The sequence below is a fragment of the Ambystoma mexicanum genome, chromosome 6p (genome assembly GCF_040938575.1).
Source record: "Ambystoma mexicanum isolate Mex_15411 chromosome 6p, UKY_AmexF1_1, whole genome shotgun sequence".
Taxonomy (NCBI): Eukaryota; Metazoa; Chordata; class Amphibia; order Caudata; family Ambystomatidae; genus Ambystoma; species Ambystoma mexicanum.
Genome location: NC_090935.1, coordinates 929,479,449 through 929,503,630, shown reverse-complemented (window position 1 = coordinate 929,503,630; position 24,182 = coordinate 929,479,449).

Genomic DNA, 24,182 nt, shown 5'->3' with positions numbered 1-24,182 from the left:
TGACTCCTAAACCAAAGGTTGAGCCTTTGTTCCACTTTTGGCGGGCTTCTGTACAGAGACCCTCCAAAGTGGTACCATTCTGTCTGGATTACCACAGGGGTGTGGGAGGGGGTTTAGGCACCCTGGACCGAGTTGCCTTGCCAACTACGGTCGCACTCTGGTGTGATTGGCCCAAGTGGTGAGCCTCCCCGCTCACCACTTAGCGTGTTTGAGTGACAGCTAGGCTGAATGAATGGGGGTTTTCTGCATAAAAGCAGGGCTTTTGGGACTGGATCTTCAGAAGTTGCCACAAGACCTAAGAATCCGACGAGGGTAAAGCTGAGCCGGCCTGCAATGACGACACCTCCGGTGGAGCCCTGCTGAACCGACTCACCACTTCCCGACGACAGAGGAGATCTCCCTGCCGGAGAGTCTCTTCCTCTGTCTGGTGGGAACAACAAGTCCCCTTTGCTTTTTCTTCGCCCAAGGAGGCAGTGGTCGAATTGCCTGTGCAGAGCACATTGGCAATCGGATAGCCACTACCCCTGCACCGCGACCAAAAGGTGGTGCCTTGTGACGGAGCAGTCCGCGGCTGGTCTCTTCCCTGGTGGAGCAACGATCTTCAACTTTCCTTCGACGACGAGATCATCTCTTCTCTTGGCAAAGACCGGACGTGCATCCACCACCAGGAACAACTGCCCCCGCCGGAGCTGTCTCTCCACAAACAAGGTACTGTGTCCGCCTGGCTTCCCTTGTTGCCGGATAGAGTGAGGTGTCTTAATCCTCGCCTCTCCATAGGGTCGCCTCCAAGCTTTCTCTAGCGTGTTGTTCTGAACTGGTCCAATCTGCCGATAACAATTTGCTACAAAGACTCGAACGCATTTCCACTAAGATACTTTTTGGGACATATCGCCTTGCCTCTATCCGAGTGGGCCTGGCCTCTGAACTTTGGAATCTACAGTGGTTCTTGTCTTCATGCCTTGCATCTTTGTTCTTACAAGTATTGGTACCGAGTTGATTTCTTAACCCGCCTTTTCTCTCCCGTCCTAACGAATACTAGAGTGCCATTTAGGTTAAAGCATACACCTCTGTCTGCAAATAAGTGATGCCGTTGAACCTAGACTTGTTGAACTATTGATAGGGGGATTGATCTTTTTCTAATAGTAATTGCGATTGAAGTTGTTTACCGTATTAGTACCAGAGTGTTTTATATAGATGTGTCGTTATAAATAAATACCTTTATATCTTTACACCGAAGCCTTGTTCCGTGTTTGCTTGTTCTACTGTGTAGATTGCCCTATTTTGTATACTCCACATACTGCCTAACTCTTCTTGAGGGAAGTCTGACTGCTCAGCCACAGCTACCAAGTGAATCTGTGTGGTACAGACTGCTACCAAGTGGGTTTACTGCCAAACACCTGTAGTCCTAAATCTTTTGCAGTGGTCCCAGAGGGAACTGCACAGGTTTCCGCCTAACACCATTACAATCCAAAACATTACACTTGAAGCATTGACAGGACATTTTTTTTTTTCAAAAAAGGGTTTACTGTCATGGTGCATGATATTTACAAAGGGGTAAGGGGTGTGCAGTGTGGATGGTAAACTCGAAAATAGTTCTCAAGCTGTTCTTGCTGGGCCATGCGCCCATCCATGGTGTCTATTTGCTCAGGGCGCACATGCATGGGACCGGCTGGCACTGCTTCATCATCCTCTGGTTAGGCATGGCCAGATCTGGGGTTAGGGGTATTTTGCACCTGGTGCAGATGTTATGCAACATTGAAGAGGCCAAAACTATCTCTCCAAACTTGTCCAGCCTGTACATCAGTGCACCCCCAGACCAGTGTATGCATCTGAATCGAGCCTTCAAGAGGCCATAGGTCTGCTCAATAGCCACCCTGGTACTCACGTATGCTATTTCCTGTGTTGTCTGGGGATTCCTTAGAGGGGTCATTAGCCATGGAAACAGTGGGTATCCAGAGTCACCTACAAGGGGGAAAGACACAGTTTTGGCTCATGATGCCCGGCAGTGGTATTGCCTGCCACGCAGCATCTTAATGATCAATCAGTGCATGTAAGTTCCTTTTCACATTGTGCTACACTGTTTCCCTTTCCAAGAGGGTTGTCCAGTCTGACATGGAAATGCTTGCACACAGGGTATGACCAACAAACATTGCTTTTTGGTATTTGACTGTGGGGGCACCATGCCATAGGGGGGTGGTCTGGGCCTGTGCATTGCCACCATGCATGGTACTTGATGGGAGTCTGGGTCGCATGTGAAGGTGGTCTGTGTGGCATTCATGATGGTTTGTGTCATTACTTGTGAACGAAGGGCATGCCAGGTCTGATTGCAGGGTAGTGACCCTCAGTAGTTGTTTGGGGGGTGTCTGTGGGTGCACAACTTCTGGTGTCACCACGAGCAACATTGTTGTTCGTGGGCCCTGCCTTTAGACTTGGCCTGTATCCCAGAGCTTACACCAGATGTGTGTGGCCCTGAACAACTTGTTCCAGTCATGTGCAAGTCATTGAATAGTAACAGGTAATTGTGCATCACTGTAATGTGATGTTCCCTGTGACTGTACCTAGACCTTGGTCTTTGGTGGTCAATCATCTCCAGGCTTGACACCAGGCTCTTGCGGGTTCCCCTGAACGTACATTTGATTCCCCTAGGTGGCCATATCAACCTATTCATTGCCATTGCATGTGGGTGTGTGTTGCATTCTGGCACCTGTAGTGCATTGCGTGTGGTTGTCATGTTTGGGTTGGATAGGCCCAGTCAGTGACTGATGCATCCCCCATCATGTGCTACTTCTGTCTGTTGTGAACTGTCATTTGAGGGGTGCGCTAGTGGGTCCTGCATGTACGGGACCATTCCAGAAATACATTTGTGGCATTGTTGCCCCCCCCCCTCCCCTTTGCCTGTCACTCATGCTGAAAGGTAGATTGGATTGTACATGTACTCACCCAACATCCAGGTCCTATGTCCTCTGTGAAGCTACCCATAGGCTGGCATGCTGTTCCACTGGGCCATTGCATCATGGGTTGATCCTGGAAATTAGAGCACATCAGTGTATGAAGGTAAGGTAAGCATCACAGAGGACCTGGACATTCAGAGAATTAAACCACTTCCGGTTCATGTAGACCCCCTCTGAGGCACGGGGGGCACCAGCTCAGCAAGGGTGCAGTGCAATGCTGCCACCACATTGGGCATACCCACAATTACATATAAGCTGGTCTCAGTGGCACTGAACTGTGCATGGGTGGTGGGGAGGGTGATGGGCTGGCCCACATGGGCCACAACTGCGCCAGCACTCTGGAGAAGGCAGGCTGTGAAATGCTGTGCAGCTGGCTCACAAAGTGCTGGAACGTGCGACTGGCTACGAAGTGCAGGACCAACACCAGCTTTATAATGCCAATCCTGCTCCCAATGTCTTCCTGGATGTGGGTAAGGAGGTCAAGTTGGGTCTCCCTGTTTCAACCTGTTAGTGAGGGCCCAGGGTGTGGCCCTTGTATGAGGGATAACTGCACGCCTCTGCTCCACCACCTGCATCCCCATCATCCTCATCCTCCTTCTTCACTCCCTGGCCTACTGTTGCCTCTAGTGGTACTCCAGCCCCGGTAGCTGTAGATTGGCATGCAGTGCCTCGAGTTTATTGTTTGCAGCAATTACTGGCAGCATGGTTTTGTTAGGATGTGTTTTGGGAAAGGTGTCGCCCTTTTGTACTCTTCCTGTGTGCATAGGAGGCACCTGGGTGGATTGGGTGCACCTGTGGCCTAATTTCCTTTGGCTGTGTCCATTTACTGGCTGCTCTGTGGTGTTATCTCTGCCTTGGTTTTGGGTAGCCTGTTAAAAAAGTGCCGGTATCTGCAGATATAGCACTGTACCGCACTGTCCGACTAACGTTTTGCCACTGGGGTACCATGACTCACCTCCAGCTGGAGGTAACCCAAGCACCCTACCGGCAATAAAAGCCCTCATTACCGCTACCGTCAATACCGATGGCGTTAATGATGGCAAATCCCTTCATTGAGTCCATTGGTACTCATTGAAAGGGGATTTACACGGCACCACCGGCACTCATTATCTGGCAGCAATGCCGCTGGACTGTGTGCTGGAGACGGAACTAGCATTTGCCTGTATCCTAGCAGCTCTTCTGCCAGGATACCGGTGAAGTTAGAACGAGGCCCTTTGTGCCGGTATTACCCTCACATGTTTCTGGCCATCCAGTATTTTCATTGCCGGTATTACCAGTGCCAGTAATTTCAGATGAGGTGATACCAGCGCCGATAATTTTGGCAACTGTGCTCTGGCAAACTCGTACTTGGCCAGGCAGATAAAAGTGCCAGTAAACGGTATTACCGGCTCTTTTACAGTATACCTGCAAACTATGATTCAGCGTGTTAGGACGGAAACGAAGAAGCCAGATGTTAATATTATATCAGGTTCTTTAAAAACAACAGATGTCAAGGCCTGCAACAGGCTGTGTCAGCAGGCCTGTAGACCCTCTGCAGGATGTGTGGGCTAGGCTGACAAGATTGTATGAAGCACCCTTTAAAAAAAACACATCTGGTCTCATGTCTTGGTGTGGGTATGTGCTGAGAGGAAAAAGGAGGTTTGCTCATCCCCAGACCGGATATCTGAGTCACATAAATAAGGTTTGGGGTGGTTTAACCAGAGGTTTAAAACAGGGCTCCTGGCTTGTCGGTCAGAAAGCAGAACACTTGGGAATTAGAACTTGGAGCAGGAGGTGAATTTTTCGGAAACTCAAAGCCTGGCCTGCACTGACACTGCACACCGCTGGAGCCCCATGCTGTGGTCTTAATTACAGCTTATTGAAGGACTGCAGTAACACTCTGTTGGGCTTTCCTGGAGCTAATTGGATGTGTCAAAGCTCACCACTTGGGCACTGTGCAGATGAGGCATTCTGGCTGTTCACTTACGAAATAAATCATTTGGAGGACTGCTCTGTTTAAATAGGATTACTGGATTGTTGACAGTCAGTCTTTAAACTTTTCGCTTGTGACCATTAAGTTAAGTGAATATCTGATTTACATTAAGCATGCGTAGGGTGTGGTTTCACCTTGTATTTTTGAAATGTAAAAATGACTGGCGTTTTTGCTCAGGACTTGCTATTATGATTATAATCTATAGATAAGAAGCTTTGGCCTACAGTTCATGAAGTTTGTGTCCGGGAGCAAGGCTTAACAGCTTTCTTTTTTCATGGTATGTACCGGCTGTGTAATGAGGTTTAAACACATGCTAAGGGGGGTTGTTTTAAAAAGCATGCATGACATTTTTATGGCAAGCCACTTGGCCCAATCAGGCCTATGTTTTAACACCATGTTTAAATGCACCCAATGCAGCTGTGAAGTGCCAATGTGTGAGCCGGCTTTTAACTAGCAAATCTAGCGCCTATTTAAATGTATACGCTGCACCGGCCCATACAGAAATTTTAAATGAGAGTTCAATAATCAGACATTCAAGGATTGACTATGTACTTACACGTGTTACATGAGTTGAGCAATGTAATTTACATGTGAAACTCTTAAACTGCACTCTGTTACAGTTTCGCTGTGCTGTACTTAAAAAAACTCATGGTCCAGCACTGTAGTGATTTCTGGTAAGGATTTGTAGAGGAGGAGCCAAGTGCCTCTACAGGAAGTCCCGCCCCCCTGCTACATGTATGCTGGAAACCAGAGGTTGTGCCAAGTTTGATACCAGTGACTGTGAAAATTCAGAGGATGGTCTTTGAAACAAGGTATCCATTAAAAAGACCTTAGATGATGAACCCACAAAGAAATGATGATCAGATGGAAGCAGCTCCCAAAGGAATATGAGAATAAGAAAGGAAAAGGCAGATGAAATGTGGTGTTTCTAGTAGCTATCGAGGATGACTTGCATTATGACTTGCACTCGGGGAGGGCAAGAGTGCCCACCTGACTATAGAGGCCCAATCACGATCCTATCCCATATAAAAAGTATACTTAGCTGTTCCCCTTAAGCCAACCACAGTCCCACGTTTGCTTTCCAGTTTGCAACAAAGTATGACGCCATGAATGACACAATTTAATTATATAAGTGTGATTTTTATAAACTGCATTGAGATTTGCTGTGCGACGTCCGTTGATATCCGTTGTACTCCCGTTTTAGATAATTATTAATAAAACAGTGACCTTTGCTAACTTCCAGAGTCAGTCTTGTTATTTAGTCTGAAAAGTTATTCTCTGTCCCATCCATAGTACGACATGTTACCTTGAGTAAAAGTGCCCCTCCGGGTTCAGGTTGTTTAAGCTTTGTGTAGATAATGACACAGGCCCTCATTACGATACTGGCGCTAAACCATGGCGCTATTAGCACCATGGTTGGTGCCGGTATCGTAACAAGTCCGCCAATGTTCAATGGGGAATTACCACCCCATTCCAAGGTTGGCGGGGTGGTAATTCCCCATTGAACATTGGCCCTTCCCCATTCAATGGGACTGGGGAAGGCGCTAAGTACGGTACCGCAAATTGCTGTGCTTGTAGTAAGATGCTAAGTGTTTAACGGCACCGCAGCCTTTTACGGCGCCGTTAAACACTTAGCGCCAGGGTCCTAATGAGGGCCTAATGAGGGCCACTGTTTTTTAAGTTTTAAGGACATGTTTAAAATGTGAATCTAGTGATTTGTTTAAGCTTTTAGTAAGGAACATTTTTCTAGGTTTTGCCACCTGTGGTCTTCTTAGCAGGGCTAACTGATGAAACTCTCTGTGCTTGATCGATATAAATAGATGTTGTAATAAACCTGTATAAATTCAATGAAGCCCCAGGTTATAGATAAGCAATGGAGGGTGGTAAATATCTGCAGATTATTAAGAGGCTTGGGTTATATTTGATAAAAAAAAGTGGTGTTTTGAAGAGCTAGTCATTTTTGGGTCTTTGGAGCCACTACAGCTCGTGTATTGCGCACTACATTTTTATTGGAATTGCCTGTGATAAACACATGAGGATATTTTAAAAAAATTAAGCAAATGTCATTGGTTAATTTTAAAGGATAGTATTTTAGCGCAGTATTGGGGATTGTATTCTGAATCCATATTCTTTTTATATTTCTTTAGAGCCATAATGGATTCTAATTGTGGAAAATCGCCCTCATCAATAGTGGAGCCAAGTGCTCAGAATATGGATATTTGTGCATCCATGGATGTGAGGAATGTGACACTGGAAGGGATTGAGTTTTGTCCTTCACTAATGCCCAATGGTTATGGGGGCCCAACAAGGCCCAATGGTTATGGGGACCCAACAAGCTCCAACGTTTATGGGGTACCAATAATAACCATCAGATTGGGGAGTCCAACATTGGTGCAAAACAGGTTTTGTGTGACTGCACGGGTAAATTGAGCAGATATATAATTCCATTATCTGACCTTATTTTTCTGTGTTTGACATTTTTTACGCAGACGATTCCAAATCTTCTTCTCTTTCTTGTCTTTTTCCTCATCTTTTCATGACACGGTTTCCTCCTGTCTGTGCAGTCAAGTCCTGGATGGCCTCTCGATTTCTTCATCTCAACCTCTATAAAACGGAGGTTCTTTTCTTTTCTATGTCTTCCCCTACTCCTGTCTCTCATCCCTATGATTCTCCTTTCCCAAGTCCTTTTGTTTCTTTCTCATCCTCTGCTGGAAATATTGGTGTCACCTTTGGCCCATCTCATTTCTTTTCCGTACACCTTTCCAGTACTGCTCTCTCTGCTTGCTTCCATCTGTATAATCTTCACTGTGCCCGGCCTTTTTTTTAATCATTTCAGTCTACTAAACCTTTGATTTACTCCCTTGTTTTTTCTCATTTAAACTATTGCTGAGGTCATTTCTTAGGTCTTCCTAAAACTCATCTTTATCCTCTATGCTCTGTTTTCAATTCTGCTATTTGCTTGCTTTCTTCAACTTAGTTTTCCTTCTTCTATTACCCCGTCGCTTTGTTCGCCTTCCATGCTCTCTTTTGATCTCTATCTTATTTTTCACTTTCTTTGTTTTGTCTACAAAGCCCTTCAATGCCTTGTTCCCTGGTATGTTTTCTCTCTTATTTCGTTTTATGCTCCTCCACACTCACTTCGCTCTGAATCTCTTTTTCTTCTGTCGGTTCATAAGCCGCTTTCTGCTTCTTCCAGGTTTTGTTTCATTTCGCTTATTGACCACAAACATTGGAATGCTCTTCCACTTTCTATTTGTGCTTCATCTACCTATCATATCTTTCACTCCATACTAAAAACTAATCTTCTGTTTCTCTGTCCAGCTAGCTGAATTGTCTGATTTGCCGTCATTATCATTACTATTGTACTGTGTACGTTAATTAACATTTGTAAAGCGCTTTGGTAAATGTGCTCTATAAATAAAATAATATGCAAATTAAAATGAAAATAAAACAACTGACTGATGATACTACAGACCTAGTGGTGTGGACTTGTGGGACATCCATGGGGGTGCTGCCCGATACCGTTGTAGACACTGCCCCATATGTGGAAGATAATACACTAGTCCCTAAGGGCATCTGTCAGTTTGAAAATCATGACACTGCTTCTATCCCACAGACATCAGGGGGAAATTATGATGTAGTAATAGCTGGTCCCAGTACAGCCAAACCCCAATCAATACCCTCCCAGCAATATTGCAATCACTGGATGTAGCTGGGGGCAGTGAAGGCTTATGACTAGAGGTTAGCGAACCCCCGAAAACCAGATGCTCCAGTGGAGGAATCTTTTAAACAATGAGCAAGCCGCTAAAGCACAATCTCATTTAGCGAGCATCCGCTTTAATATGCTTGACCCACCCTGGTGAAATTGAAAACACAGGCGCAGTGAAATGCGGGGCACCTCTCCAGAGAGACGATAGGTATCCGCTGCAGAGAGTCTCTAAAGACAAAGAGCAAATCTTAAAAATGGTACAGATCTGGAGCCCAGCACCCGCAATTATATAAATCTTTAAAAGTGTCAGACCAGTTACAACTGTTGTGATCGACCTAGTACCCCAAACACCCAGACCCGAAGCCCCCAGATTCTCCTTTCTATATGGAGAGGGCCTATCAAAGGGTTTATTAAACATTTGCAGCCGTGCAGCATTATGAAGAATTTCAATTTGTGTAATTGGACCAATTGCGCTGTTGAAACAGAAGCTGTGGAAACAGTGGTCCGGTGTATTTTGAGAACTGTCGGACCCAGTGATTTCATTTATATATGTCTGGACGCTGATGGCTTCACCAGGCCCTTGTTTACACAGTGATCCATGCAGGATGTTTTCTGAATGTAACATTTTTTTGAGAATCTGCAGAGGCTCCCACAGAGTAATACCAAGATCATGTGCTTCGCGCCACTAAGAATTGCGGCACTAGTTGGTAGACCTCGTTCCGGAGGTGCTTGTAACGTTTAGGAACAGTTATTCACAGCCATATTATAAAATCTAAAAGCAGATGGTTGTTACATTTTGATCACAGACCCTTAAATCTGTGTCTGACATCCAGTCTCATAGGTTTAATCGAACCACAAAGGATAAAAGATGCCGATATACGTGCAAAAGCTTTGTGAGCCCATGAAGAACTGAGTATTATGATGGGTACACCTGTAGGGCTTGGACAGATGACTCTCTTTGAGAAGTAATTTGGCAGACCCATCAAAATACTGTATTTTAACCTCATTGTGTAATAGTATTTCCCGTTAACGAATACAACAGCCACAAACAACAACCATTTCTACAGTATTACACATCTAAATAATTTCTTGGGGGCTAAAAACCTCTATAAGCATTGGCACCATATTTTCAACAACAAATATAAACACACCTGTCAGTATCACTGTTGCTTGTGTTTAGGAGAGGATTGCCAAGTGCTTAAGGAGAAACCTTCAAAATGTCTGCAAAGTCACAGCTCTGCGAGTTTGCGGGCATGTCTGGACACGCACATCCAGAAAGCAGCACTGGGGGCCATCGTGTGTGAGCCCTGTTTTTGACAGCCCCACCTACGGGACATTTCTCCCTGAGAGTCACAAGAGTAACAGTATAATCTATCAGGTGTGCAAAGTGTCTGTAATCAATATGGATGAACACCTGTGTTATATGACAGCTGGTGGAACTCAAAATAAATGCGAAGACTAAATTGTGTCTGACATGGAGGCCCATCAAGAAATTTTAACTCCACACCCAAACTATATTGATGACCGCCATCTAACAGGGGACAGTTGCTGGTAGTTTAAGGGTGATTTGTGCGTGAGTGATTTTGTCAGCACCTTTGTAACAAGTACATTCAGAGGCTACTTTATACTCAGACAACTGGTGAGGGAGTAAATGAAAGTTAAACTTATCACAGAGGGTGGTAAGCTGAGGGCTGTGTTTGTAGTAGCTTTACAAATACGTTTTATTGAGTGCTTGAACCTCCTGCCCTTGAAAACTCAGCAAACAGCTAGAAGTGTGAAGGCACCACCGACAGCACTCCTGGTAGTGGCAGATGTGATGAATACCCTTAACCAGTGCTGTAAAGCTAATGCAGAGTTACTGCTACATAAAATGGAACTTGAAAAGGATGTGGCTGCGTGGACCGGTAAGGGGGAGTTTATCTACAGAGATAGGGTTTTAAGGGGTTCAAACCTGCAGGACCTAGTACAGGATATTACAAGTCAACAGCCCACATGTCTAAACATTGACCCCAGCAGCTGGAACAGGTTCAAGCAAGCGGTTGCTGATTTAAATATCCTGACATCTATTGTAGGTAATGTTGCCCAATGACACCTTGTGGAGCTGTTAAGAACTAGTACACCTACTATGCTGCAAAAACAGTACTCTAGATATATTTGCAGCAAGCTCAAAAACAGACCCTGATTCCCGAGTCCTGAAGCAGGTGGAATACCTGGGGGTTTTAGGAGTCTTTATTCATCACCTCACACTACTACGATGACCGTGCTGCCTATACACCTGAAGCATCTAGGCCTCGCAAGAGACACATCCAGTCTAGTTGGTTGTCTGATAAGTGTGAAGGATCCATTGTCTGTGTTTATTTGTATTTTCCTTTCTGTATTGTAATGGTTTTAGAGGTATAACATGTTATCCTCTATATATTGAAATGTGTGTGCATGTATGACTTTTGTTTTTCCTTTCTGTATTAAATATGTCTTTTTTTATAAATAGTATTTTTACAATTTGGTCTGGTTGTTTATTATGTTGTCATATGTATTATGTTGATTTCTAAAAAGTTATTTATTTATTCATATATGTAACTCTAGATAAAAGACACATTTGCATTTTTGACACAGTGCAAAAAGTCTGCAAGATCTATACATGTTGTGTAATGTCTTATTATTAACGAACCTCATCACCCTTTCATCTTTTTGCTTGCGATTGTTTGAGTACATTTTCAAAACTGCTGAGAGCGATCTCTTACATTTGACTGATAAAGAAAATACAGTATTGGCCACAGGTAACAGCTTTAGAGTGTTGGACTGTCTTGATGGTATAACGTCAATAGTTTGCGATGCTTTTCACATAATCCATAAAAAAATCTCCCTCAAAACATGTAGCTGTCCAGTGTGTTCCAACCATGGGCCTGTGCATCAGTGTTCACTACCAGGCTAACAGGGCGATTCCTGGGTTATCGTGTGGGATATATATCGCTGGCATACATACCATTAAATGTTTTCCGAGCATATCAATGATTATGCAGAAATACTTTTAACTGTCGAGTATCCATTAAATATCAAAGAGTATGTTGCATTGGGTGTTAATCTCGAGAACGCTATTGAAAATACACCACACTAGCAGTGAGTGCCTAGATGTTACATTTCTTTCAAACATTATCTCAGCGAGTAGGTTCCCACATCTAAATAGGCTGAAATTGCCCGCTGATGCATTGTTTGGTCTTATATAAAAGGCCACTAGCGTGTATCCATGAGGATATTTGTGTGAAAATGCAACCGGCAAATGATGCATGTGCTTTCCCGCAATAGACACCAGCCCCATGTACTGCCTGATTATTTTTGGAACTCCAAAGTTAGGAGTGTCTGCTTTGGCAGGGATCAGGACACCACCCTTATGCAGTGCTGCATGGTTCATGTTACAGTGTTTGAAGTTGTAGGGATTTCAATCGTATGCGCTGATGAGCTTCACTGTTTCAAAAATCCCCATGATGATTATATTTGCGAGCTGTCCCATGAACAGGTTATCCTGGCTGATACCTCAGCTACTGGTGGGAATGCAAGACTTCAAGGGCTACCCTCTCCACCCGACAATTCATGTTAGATATTTGCAACACCTCTGCATGCGCTAGTCCAATGTTCAGCGAGAGGCTCACATGTTTAACAAACAAACTAGCCGATAGCTTGTATAGTTCAGCATCCCTGCTCATGAGACAGAAAGCATCCATATTTTTGGATAGTATTACTTTAAGGTCAAATCCGTTCAGCAACAGTTCAATCTAGAATTAAAGGACAGAATGTGGAAGTCCTAGTATATCAAATGTTCGACTGGTTCTGGTGTCGCAGGCTCTCTTACCGAACCCCACATTTTCAACATCCAGAGCAGTGGCATTGAATGGTTGAACATGGTGGCTATGGGATATACGATCATGGTCACTCATGCAGTAGCCACAATGTTGGTGCCGTCTCTGTTTGTTATTTTACAGGTTAGATGCAACAACGTGTCTTTCAAAACCAGATTGGTGAACCGCCATACAAAGAATTCTATCAGGACTAGTTTTGATAATACAGCCAGAAGCGAGACCTCTGTGAAAAAACTGTTCTATATGCTAGTCTGGGTCGGTGGGACGCTGAAGAGATGAAGCTCTGATTTAACACCCTCCAAAGAGGATCCGTGTAGGAAGGCCATTGTTCTTTAGAATATATCACTGCCCTTGAGTCTTTTAGGGGTCACATGATTCTTCTTCTTAGTCGGAACGCTGAGTAGAGACGTCAAGCTCCTTTTCGTTGTGGGTTTCAGGGCACCATGTAGATGAGATGGAGACCTATGACGTCTTTTGCAATATTGTTGGCAGCCATTTTCACATATGGTTTAGCTCCTTCGAAGCTGCGGCATAGGATGGGCAACAAACTTCTGAATAGGATCCTAAAGATACTGCAGAGCCCTGAGCCATACATTAAATGACTCCTGCCAAAATATGACTGATTGCCGTAGCCAGCCTGATTCCTGTAATATTCCATATAGGAATCACAATCTCTGTGAGAACCCATTGATGCACTCCCACCACTCCTGAGTAATCTATCAGAAAAATATTACTTACTACTGTGGGACTACCATGAAACTATGACATTGGACATTCCTATTCACACAGAGAATTCTTTATAACACCCTGCCTGATTACACCACATCCAAGACTCCGACCCAGCTCTTTAGAAAAAAAAAGCTTTTAATAAGAACCAAACAAGATTAAAACAATACAAACGCTGGTCATCAAGACTCAATTTCCTCTTGTTGAAAAATGCAAAGACTACTTGAATACATACAAATATCACAATCTGATATGTGGGTGTTAGTACATCCTCACTCCCAGTTTTACAAAGACAAAACTGGTTCTCTCAATTTATATAATTTTGTAAATGTATGTGATCTTCCAAAGCTTGTTATACTCAATTTTCATATGCAACTGAACAACCTTTTTTGCTACATAGATCAAACACTCTTTACAGTTGTAATGCTGTGTTTGCATCAGAACATTCTTAAATCATGTACTGCTCTTGCATACACCAACACACTTCTGATATCATCAAATGTAATCTAGTACAATGTCGACACAGCTGTGTTTCGACCCAAATATTTTTTGGGTCACCCTTACAACATTGTTGCTAGTCTCCCCTATTGCAATCAGTGCCTATGCTAAAACACTGTATCCCCTTCTTTGTTTTCTTAAGTTTCTTAGCAGCTGTGTTTTTCACAAAATACAATACAGCCTTTTACATTGCACCATTCAAAATGCCAGCAATCAAGCACAAATACAGTATATTAATTTGTGACTAAACTCAAACTAGCGATAGATCGTCACCACTCTGTTCCCTTCACCACAAAACAGGAATGTCACTTACGCAGAACTGTTTACTGGTTCAACTTCTGGAATAAATCCAATTCAAAAAGCTTTTAGTTTCAAATAGATTCTTCTTTCATTTTTGTTAGCCACAAGGCTTCCAGCATGCTTTACATACTGCACACCCTGAATTCATGAAAGAAAAAGCGTAATGGAATCCTTGATTGCATCATTTGTTGATTGACAATGCTTTAATAGATCACTTACTGAAGTAGCATGTCATTTACCGGCTCACCCTCCTCTTGTGGCATTAAATGTCCTACATGCTTCTGCATGCCGGTCAAACCTTGTTGTACTGGTGTACTTTCAAGCGACTATGTACTTCAATCTGTCATGGAAAAATATACACTGTAAATGCAATGTCAGGTAAATCTATTGTTTAAAAATTCCCAGCCTGATGATCCCTAAGCATCCCCCAATGCACAATGTGAAGGTGATCTATTACCTTCACACAATGCAGCTGTGTGAATAGGAATGTCCAATGTTGTAGTTTCACGGTACTCCCACACAAGAGTATGTACTTTCTTTTCTGATATTCCATATAGGTCCTGCGGTCCACATAGTTCTTAACCATGGCCATTGTAAACTGGAGTGGCCTGAAGTTCAGCCACAGTCAGATTTTTCCTTTCGGTATTTAAATGACACATCTCTTATTTGCATGCTGACAGTATCAAAATATTTTTTTGCACACTGGGTCGTAACCTGGTTTGTTGTGTTGAATATTCATGTATCGTTGTTGTTTCCTCTAATCTCCATGGTTCTAAGTAAAGTTGCGTAACTATCCCCACACTTTGTTACTCCACTCCTTTGCTGTAAAGCAGCAAACTGTAAAACTCTTTGTTAATATCAGCACAGGTATTGTCCATGGTTCTTCACTTCCAGTGTGTTTCACGGTTCCCATTATGTTACACAGTCTCCCCGTTGTGGAAAACCTGACCGACTGGACCAGTCCCTGCAGAAGAAAAACATTCCCCTGGTGCAGGTCTAGATATAACGTCATATCAACATACTCAGGTATGGTCAATATGTTCTTGTTGATGACTCTGATAAGACCCTGTATATCTGGATAACACCCCTAGGGAAACTACTCCAGTGAGAGCCTCAGAGGGTTTGTTCATTTTATGATAAACTTGGCTTCCCCGCTGCATAAAGGATCCCACAAGCAGATGTACTGAACTTCTGTGAGTGCCACAGTCCACTGCCCTTCCAAATGTACGGGTTTGGCCAACTTCACATTAAAGTTGAATAGTTTTTTCCTTGGAAATATATCGGCGCAGGCGTTAATGGGGAGCATTATGTAAAACCATACTGTTCTGGCTATACAACCGTGGCCTCTAGGAAACTGGCATCCACCCAAATATTGACATTATCAGGCCACCGCCAACGATTTGACAAGATACTGTTTCTTAGTGCCTCATCCTTTACTCGTTATAGCTTTCTCTATTTTGTAGACTTGTTGATGGTCTTTGCTGATTTTCTCCCTACATGATATGATATGATAGTTTATTTATATAGCGCCTATACACAATGTGTTTCAAAGCGCTTCAAGGCAAGGGAGGGAGCAAGGGAAAATACAATGACATTCTTACAGGCCATGAACAGTAAGGATGTGAAATTAACTATCATACTCAGCCTGACAACATTTCAGATACTGCAAGAGCTAAGACATAGATAAGGAAGGGAGGGAGAGAGTGGGAAGGAAATGGAAACAGACAGGCGACTACCGTACTAGGCCTGACGACATTTCTGGGAGAACAGGAGAAAAACAAAAGGTGAGGGAGAGGGGTGCAGAAAGGGAGGGGAGGAACAAAACAAGCGACTATGATACTAGGCATGACGACATTTTAGATAGTGCTGGAGGGATGTGGGGTGGAAAAAACAGTAATGGGAGGGTGGAGGAAACAGACGAGGTTGCTATCATATTAGGTCCAGGGACAATTCTGATAGAGTAAGTGCATAGAAGAAAGTAAGGGGAGGAGATAGGAAAAGGGAGTAGGGAAAGGAGGAGAGAAGAGAGAGTAAGCTGTCAAAAAGAGTGGAGAAGCATGAGTGGAGAGCGAATACAATTGCAGAAGTCAGTAGTAACACATATTATTGCAAGCCAGGATACAGGATGAAGATGGGAACAGCATGATTCAGGGGCACCGTGAGTACAAGATGCAAAGGAAGTCCAGCATGAGAGTTGAGAAGGGGTGATGCACTGTGAATGAATGAAGTGCATAAAAAAAAAATCCAGCATTGGCCACAAGACGGTGATGGTGAAACCAGAATCTATCAGGTCAGACTCCTGCTGAAGTATGCTGGAGGAGGTTGAGGGGGAGCAGGGTAGAAGAATCAAGCAAAACAGGCAACAGGCAAAACAGAGAAGGGGGGGCACAAGGGAACATCACAGGGGCACCAGAGTGGGTGGGGATGGCCTGTGGGGACAGAGGGGTAACACATGTTGGTGCATGCTTACCTGCTGTCTGAGCAGGGGGTCGGGCCCTAGGTCCTCTTGGTCCGAACGGGTCCAAACATGAATTGCCATTTTCTTCAACTGCCCTTCGCTGCAGACGCCCGGGTGAGGGATGCCCTTGATCTAATAGTTAAGAGTAGGAAGGAAGATGCAGGGCTAAGAAGGTGGGTGGTGCTTAGACCAGGTGACCTAGATCCACTTGCACCTGTTCCCCATCTGCAAAGGAAAAGAGGCTGGATGGCTCCTTAAGTAGGGAAACAGAGTGGCAAGCACCAGGTGGGCGGGGCTTGCTAAGTGGCGAATAAGAGCAGCAAATAGGAAGGCACCAGGTAGGCGGGGCTTGCTAAGTGATGAAAAAGAGAGGCAACCAGGAATGAGCCAGGAGGGCAGGCCTGAGGCCGGGTGACCTAAAACCACTTGTACCTGCTCCCCATCTGCCGAAAAAACCCTTTGAACAGCCTCCCATAAATAATCGAATATTATGTATATATAAAGACCCTCCGGATGAGTCACACCATATGTGATAAATATCTCATCATTGTAGCTCTGTTCTTATCCCTTTGTAAAGACGGCCTTGATTTTTTAGATATACACATGATGCCCCTTGTAAGAGGCATTCAGGCCTCCTTTTCAGAATGTCTTTTGCTGTACAGTTCTTTCCAAACCTCCAAGCAATTCTGGGATGTTATAGCTGCAGGGATGGTTTTAATAGATCTAGGATGTGTGTTGTTATACACATTTGTAAATGTGGGTAACGTGTCCACATATCTATGAGTGTTTTTAGCTGTGAAGAAATACCAGATCTGTGTTTTAAAAGTTCATATAAAATGCTCTACAATAGAGCCTTTAACTTCGGAGTGTGTTATGAAGTTGTGCAGCGTGTGTTGTTTTTGAATTCTCTGTAGTGTTTTATTTAGAAACTCCTTACCAATGTCTGTCTGTAGCTTGGCGGGTACTCGCCTGCTGCAAAAAATGCATTCAAAAGTCATCGTTACACAGTGGCCCATCTTTAAAGCCTTAACATTGGTGTATTTTGATGATGGCTAAAATATTTTGGAAACCATTGTTGTCTCCTTGAAACTGGCTCAAATCCAGAATATCTGCCTGCCATTGTTGGTCAATGTTCAATATGACAGTTGTTCACCGTTGAACATTTTTTGAGCTGGCTTGTGTAGCGATTAGGACTCCTGATCCGAAAGCCAAGTCTTGACATTGCCCCTTGACACACTCTCAACATCAGCTCTCAGTTTAAAACCCCAACATAACTACCAACACCCCCTTCCTTGTAATACGCCACGACTGGGTTTTATAAACATCTGATTTTTATTAACATTTACAATGTCAAATTGTATTTAAATTGTATTCACATTGAGGGCCCGATTGATAAAATAAAATAGTGCTGAAAAATGCATGCAAGCAACCGTTGATTCATGAAACACATATCGCGTGACTTACTGGAGACTTGCGCTGAATCCGCACGGGTCCAACACGTTGCTGCAATACCACTAATGCCTTGCGCGAGACGCCCAGCAAAGGCGCAGTCACCTGAAAAAGGAGGCGGAATGCATGGAATGGGGAAAAACAAGCGTAAATGTGGGCATTACGTGGGAAGTACCACAGTAAAATACTTGCAATGCCCACACGTGCGCTAACAACACGTACTGATGGAATTGAACAGTACTCTCCTGCGCAGAATAAGACGCGCTAATCTGGAAACACGTCTGCCAAGCGAAAGCAGGCATAAGCATCACCACGCATCAAAAACAATGCATAAAAAGGGTGCGCAAAAAACCAATGCACCATACATCTACGATGAATATTACATTTTTCGCAGCAGTGATTGCGGACAACGCAGGAGGAGGAGGATAGCCAGGGCACGCATTTTGTTACCCAGGACCAGCCTTTTTGGAATGCCTGATGACCAGGTCTTTGGCAGGTACAGGTTTCCACCCAGTATCATATTAGACCTGGTCACGGAGTGGGAAGATGACCTCACATCACCGACCCTGTGCTCCCAAGCACTGAGCCCCTTGGAAAAGGTTCTCAATGTACTGCATTTTTTGGTAACTGGGTCATTTCAGCGGACTACTCCTATTGCCAGGGGCATTTCACAGGCCATGCAGTCACGCTGCCTACACCAGGTGTTGGCAATCTTGACTGCACGCCCCTCAGTCCGCAAGCACATATACATGTTCTGAACACCTGCTGAAAGTCAGGCCGTGGTTCAGGACTTTTACGGTGTGTTGCACTTCCCTAAAGTTCTTGGTGCCATCGATTGCACCCATGTGGCGCTACGTCCACCTAGGGCCACAGAGCACATCTATCGCAATCGCAAGCACTGGCATTCCACAACGTGCAGGTTGTATGTGATGCCCAGGGAATCATCACCTCTGTATATGCCAACTATCTGGTGTCCACCCATGATAGTTTCATTTTCAGAATGTCACCCCAACAGCAGGCCCTGGAAGCTGGGAGGCATGGCAACACATGGCGCATTGGTGAGTACAAATGGCCCTGCAAATGCATGCATGTCTAACACAGACAAAACCATCTCACCTCTACAGGGGACAGTGCCTACCCTCTGAGCACCTACATGACAACGCCAATACGGAACCTCACAACACCACCCCAGGTAAAATACAATGCAGCCCATATTGCAACCAGGGGCATAGTGGAGCGCACATTCGGAGTGCTAAAGTCACGCTTCTGCTCCCTTGACCACTCTGGTGGTGACCTAATATATGCGCCACCAGTAGTGTGCAGGATCATTGTAGCAGCATGTGTCCTGCATAACGTTGCAACACGGCGTGGCATACCGGCGGGCATGGTGATGCCCACACAAGCAGGGCAGCTGCGAATGGGAGGGGAAAGGGCACGTGGCGAGTCTGCCTGTACCCATCTTTTGGAAAATTTTTTCACCTAAAATCCAACCCCTGCGGGGTGCACACAGGCCAGGCACATTTCAGGTGACAATCGATGATGACAAAGGGACAATCATCTGTCCCAGCCTTAACACCTTAAGAATGTGTCCTCGGAAGTGCTACATTGTGTGCATCCCTTAGTATCTCAATCTTGTGTGCACAAATGGAACACATGGAACATGGAGTATGCCAGAAATGGCATGACAAAGTACACATCTAAATGCCGGTATGTCACCAAAACCCTCCCACACTTCATGTCACCTGCTTTACACACCATGCCATGGCATGCAATGACTTAACAGAGAAATAAATGGCCAACACATAACACTACTGTCACAAAGTGTGCAACGATCAACCTAAAAAGTCCAGGAATAACTCACTCATCAATATAATCATGTGCACAGGAACATCGATTGGCCAGTAGAACAAACCAGAAACACAGGACCCAAGAGTTAATCTGTCTGTCTGTGACCATACCCAAATGCACATGTGCCATGACTTGCATATGCCACCCTTCTAAATGGCACCCTTCGAAATTTGTGTGGCACTGCTAACCAAAGGGGGCCATGGAAGGGCATACAGCCTGAAGGCTAACAACAATGGAGACAGTCAAGGCAATAAATGAAGATGGAACATGAACAAAGGAATGTACAATTTATGTACGAACATAAAATGATGGCAACATGCACTGGACGAACAATCGTGAATCCCACTAGGGGTGTATACACAGGTCAGACTTGAGACTGCCCACAGATAGAATGCAAGCCCAAATGCCACTGTGTAAGTTACTTTCATACAATGCACTCCTAGCAAGCCCATGGAAAGGGAAAGCAGGAGTGGCACATGTATCTGGACCCAAGGCACAAAGTCCAACACGAGACAAGCCTCTATGGTACCAGCTGCAACCTACAGTGGATAAAAAATAAAACATAGGGGACTGGAGGGTGTGGGGGGGGGGCACACAGGAGGCAGGGGTTGCGGGGTTCACGTCAACACCCACATGGTTAATAGGCCGCACTGTTATGATGGAGTGGGAGACCCGTCGCTGCTGTCACCACCCTCTGGTGCTGCATCAGAATGTGGTAGTGGAAGGGATGAAAACCACGCATAGCCCTGGTCTGGTCCTCCATGGCAGTGGCCATGCGGGAGTGAGATGCTTGCATCTGCAACATGATGGTCCGGAGATCTCCATGCAACACCTCACGGGATGCACGTAGTTCCTCCATGATGATTCAAGTCATCTGTTGCATCGGCTCTTCAGACCGTCTACTGCTGGCTGCCTTGAGTGCAACCAGTGTAGACCTGAGGGACCTATACTCTTACCTCAGGGCTTCCCTGTTGGCCTGACCCTCTGCAGCCAAGGATGCATGCAGAGCCCTCAGTGCTGCCCATCGGCTCCTGTTGCTGGCCATAATGTTCAGCCTGTGTGAGCAGCATGTGGACCGCAATGCCTGCTGCTGGTACTCCACCTTTCCTGCTGGGGGTATCATGGAAATGACCACCCTATCCATGCCCTGAGCCAACATCTCATGTGAAGCAGCATCTTGTTGTGCAACAGCATACATGGACTGCTCTCACACAGAATCGCAAGCTAACACACGACCACCGTGTTTGCAGTTACCACACCTGCCTAGGCCAGGGATACCTGGCCCTTGGTGTGATGTTGCTGTCTGGGGCTGCAGGACTGCATCCCTCCCTTGATCTGCTTCCCCAGTACCAGGAGTCAATACTGTGGAGTGTGACCCTGCAACCGTAACCACCACAGACGGACATCTGAAAACTGACTGACCCTGTGAGGGGTCTTCCCCCCTCTAGATGTTTGGGATGCAACAGCATCCACAGTCGATAATCTCTCCTGCGAGACCACAGAGGTATCCATATCTGATTCACCACTAGAGGCTAAGGCTTCCTCAGAGGGGGACTCAGACTGAGTCTGGGCCAGGATGGCCTGTAGCACCAGTGGAACTTCAATGGCTACTGCACCACGTCCTCCACTGTTGGTTGGTTGTGGCACACTTTCCTGTTTAGAGCCATGTAAATACCATAGACCAAAGACATAGGCATCACAATGTCGTCATGTAACACAACAACCTGCATGTCACAAACTTCCACACCTACGCAGTGTCAATGCAAGTGAAGGCTAGCATGAAAGCAGCCATGGACCTGTGTGGAAGGGCTAAATACAACCTGTAGTGTATGGTGCATAGCACCTGCTACACACATGAGCACCTGACTGGCATAGTTCATCCACCAACATCATAGATGCAAAAACACATATGCCAAGTACCATAGCCATGCCTTATCTGTAATACTGCTTTAGATGTGACTTGCTGACTACTGTCCCAGAGCCATGTACAATGGATGTGACATGACATGACATGGAAATCACAAACTCAATACACACAGGTGTCATATGGTGCAACAATGCAAGGGTGGCGAAATGGAGTGAAGCCAGACACACCAATCCCATGAGGCCAGCTCACATTGACTTCACGCGAGTGACTAGGCATGGTGAAGGTGAGACCTGGGGTTGGAAGTATTAGTGGGCAGTACAGTACATGGGAATGGCATACCAAATAAATACAACTACATTATCATCAATGAAAATGCAGTGTGCTGGTGGAAGTGTATGTGCAGACATCAGCTGTCAATAGCTGCTAGAGGGTTGTAGGGATACAGTGAACAGCCACTGAGAGTGGAGTATGGTAGGGAGGGAGTGCATGGATACAACTGATGGCTCAGAGGCCATGTTGGAGATCATAGTGTGGGCAGGTGACCAGTGCATTCTCTCAGTCATCCAGGACTCCATCAGGGGAGAGGAGGTAAAGAAAACAGAACACATGAGGAAGGATCATAAGAGCCCCCAGACCCTGAGAAGGTTCACCTCCAGTGCCATTGAGGCAGGGGGGCTGTAGCATAGGGAGGTCCCAGCCAAAGATAGACATTAACCACCAACTAATTGCTCTGAGAAGTAACTGTCCCTGAGGGACTAGGAAAGGGATGATCAAATACCATGAGAAGGAAGCGAATTGGGAAGATGGAATTGAAGGAACTGTGGCACCAGGAGCCATAAGGCCCTATGGACAATGCTGAGTGATTGACAATGAACAGTCATAGCCAAAGGAAGCCAGTGCCATCATCACAGTCCTAGGGAGACACAATACCTGGCACCAAGACAAAAGGAATCTCACCACTGTCCAGGTTAGGACGAGTTGCAGAGGGAAGAGAGTAGAGGTACAGAAACTGGGTATAGGTCGTTGCAGTACCCCACCATAAGTACGACCAGTCCTCTGGAGACGCAGGCCTCATGTCTGGCATGCCTCTTGTACAGTTGTCTGTGTACACGTCCCAGACAGTGCTGCATGTGAGTCAGTTCAAACATGTATGACAGCATGGTGTTTGGGTTGCAATGTGTGATGCGCGCAAGCATGTAGCGACATGCACATGTTTGCATACATGTGTCTGTACTGGGGGCATGTGAGTGGTATTACACGTGTGCTTTTCTCAACATTACGGGCATGCATGGTTTACATGTGCATGTGTCAGCGAAGTAGACTGTCCAACACTCATGGATGTATGACACATGGGCATTTGAATGTGTGATTGACTCATGTAGCCAAATTGGTCTCATTTGCACTCTGACGTGATAGCTGCATGGGCTGTTGCATGACTGTCAGGTGATGTGTGTGAATGAGATGTGAAAGTCCCATGATGCATGAGAGGTGGGCACATGATTTTGAAGTGCTCACAGTGCCTTGTTCATGGAAGTGAATGTCGATTGTGCATGTGTGTGAATGCCACTTCCCAGTGTGTAGTGGACGGTGTTGATGGTTGTGACCTTTGACAGTGCCACTGATGTACATTTGCATTTTGCCAAACACACATATGTTCAGTACTCTGATGTTTGTGTTCTCTGTTTTCACTTCCACAGCGATGATGGGAGAAGAGGGCAGAGAAGGGTCTGTGGAGCAAGGCTGCAGGGATGCCTCCACCAGGTATAAATGCAAGGCCCAGTCGTCCTCACAAGTACTATCATCTTCCAGGAGCGAGGAGGCTGGTGCCGTGTCGGAGTCACCAGCTACAGCTGCTGAGGGTAGGTCTAAGAGGGTGAAGCTGGTGGATGACTCCTCAGCAGTGAGAGGGACAGATGAGCCCACGAGGGGCAAGACACTGCGGAAGACGGTGGGGAGGCATCCAAGTTGGCGGGGGATGTGGAGGAGGAGGAGGCCACATCAGCCCAGACCATGGGGCTCGGTGGGGGTGATGACGTAGGTGTGACTGCTGAAGTCCAGTCTCAGGGGCTGGAGGCAGCGCAGGTTGCTGTGGAGGTGCCTGTGCTGATTCCTGCCCCTGGGACAGTGACTGTATCTGTAAGCACCTGCGGGCATGCCTCATGCCGGACCCATCCGCAGGTGGTGGATGTATCCATGCAAACGGATACACCAATACCTGTGGATGAACCCATTCAGGACCGGGTGGAACCGTTGCTAGCCGGTCACACGAGGCATACAGTCAACATCCATAATGACATGCAGGCTTCCAATCGGGGGCTTGCACGTCAACACAGTGAGGTCTTTTGTCTTATCAACTGGCTAGCACAGTTCATGGTCTTGCAATGGGTCTGTTGCTGGCCACTTATGTGACCCCGTCCTTGTCTGCCTCCTCTGTGTGCCAGTTGTCCTCCCTGCTGTCTTCTGGCCCAGATACCACCAGGGCTCTCTATGTATCTGTCCCAACCCCGGCGGCCAGTCTGGTGGAAATCACATCCCTACCACAGTCAGGAG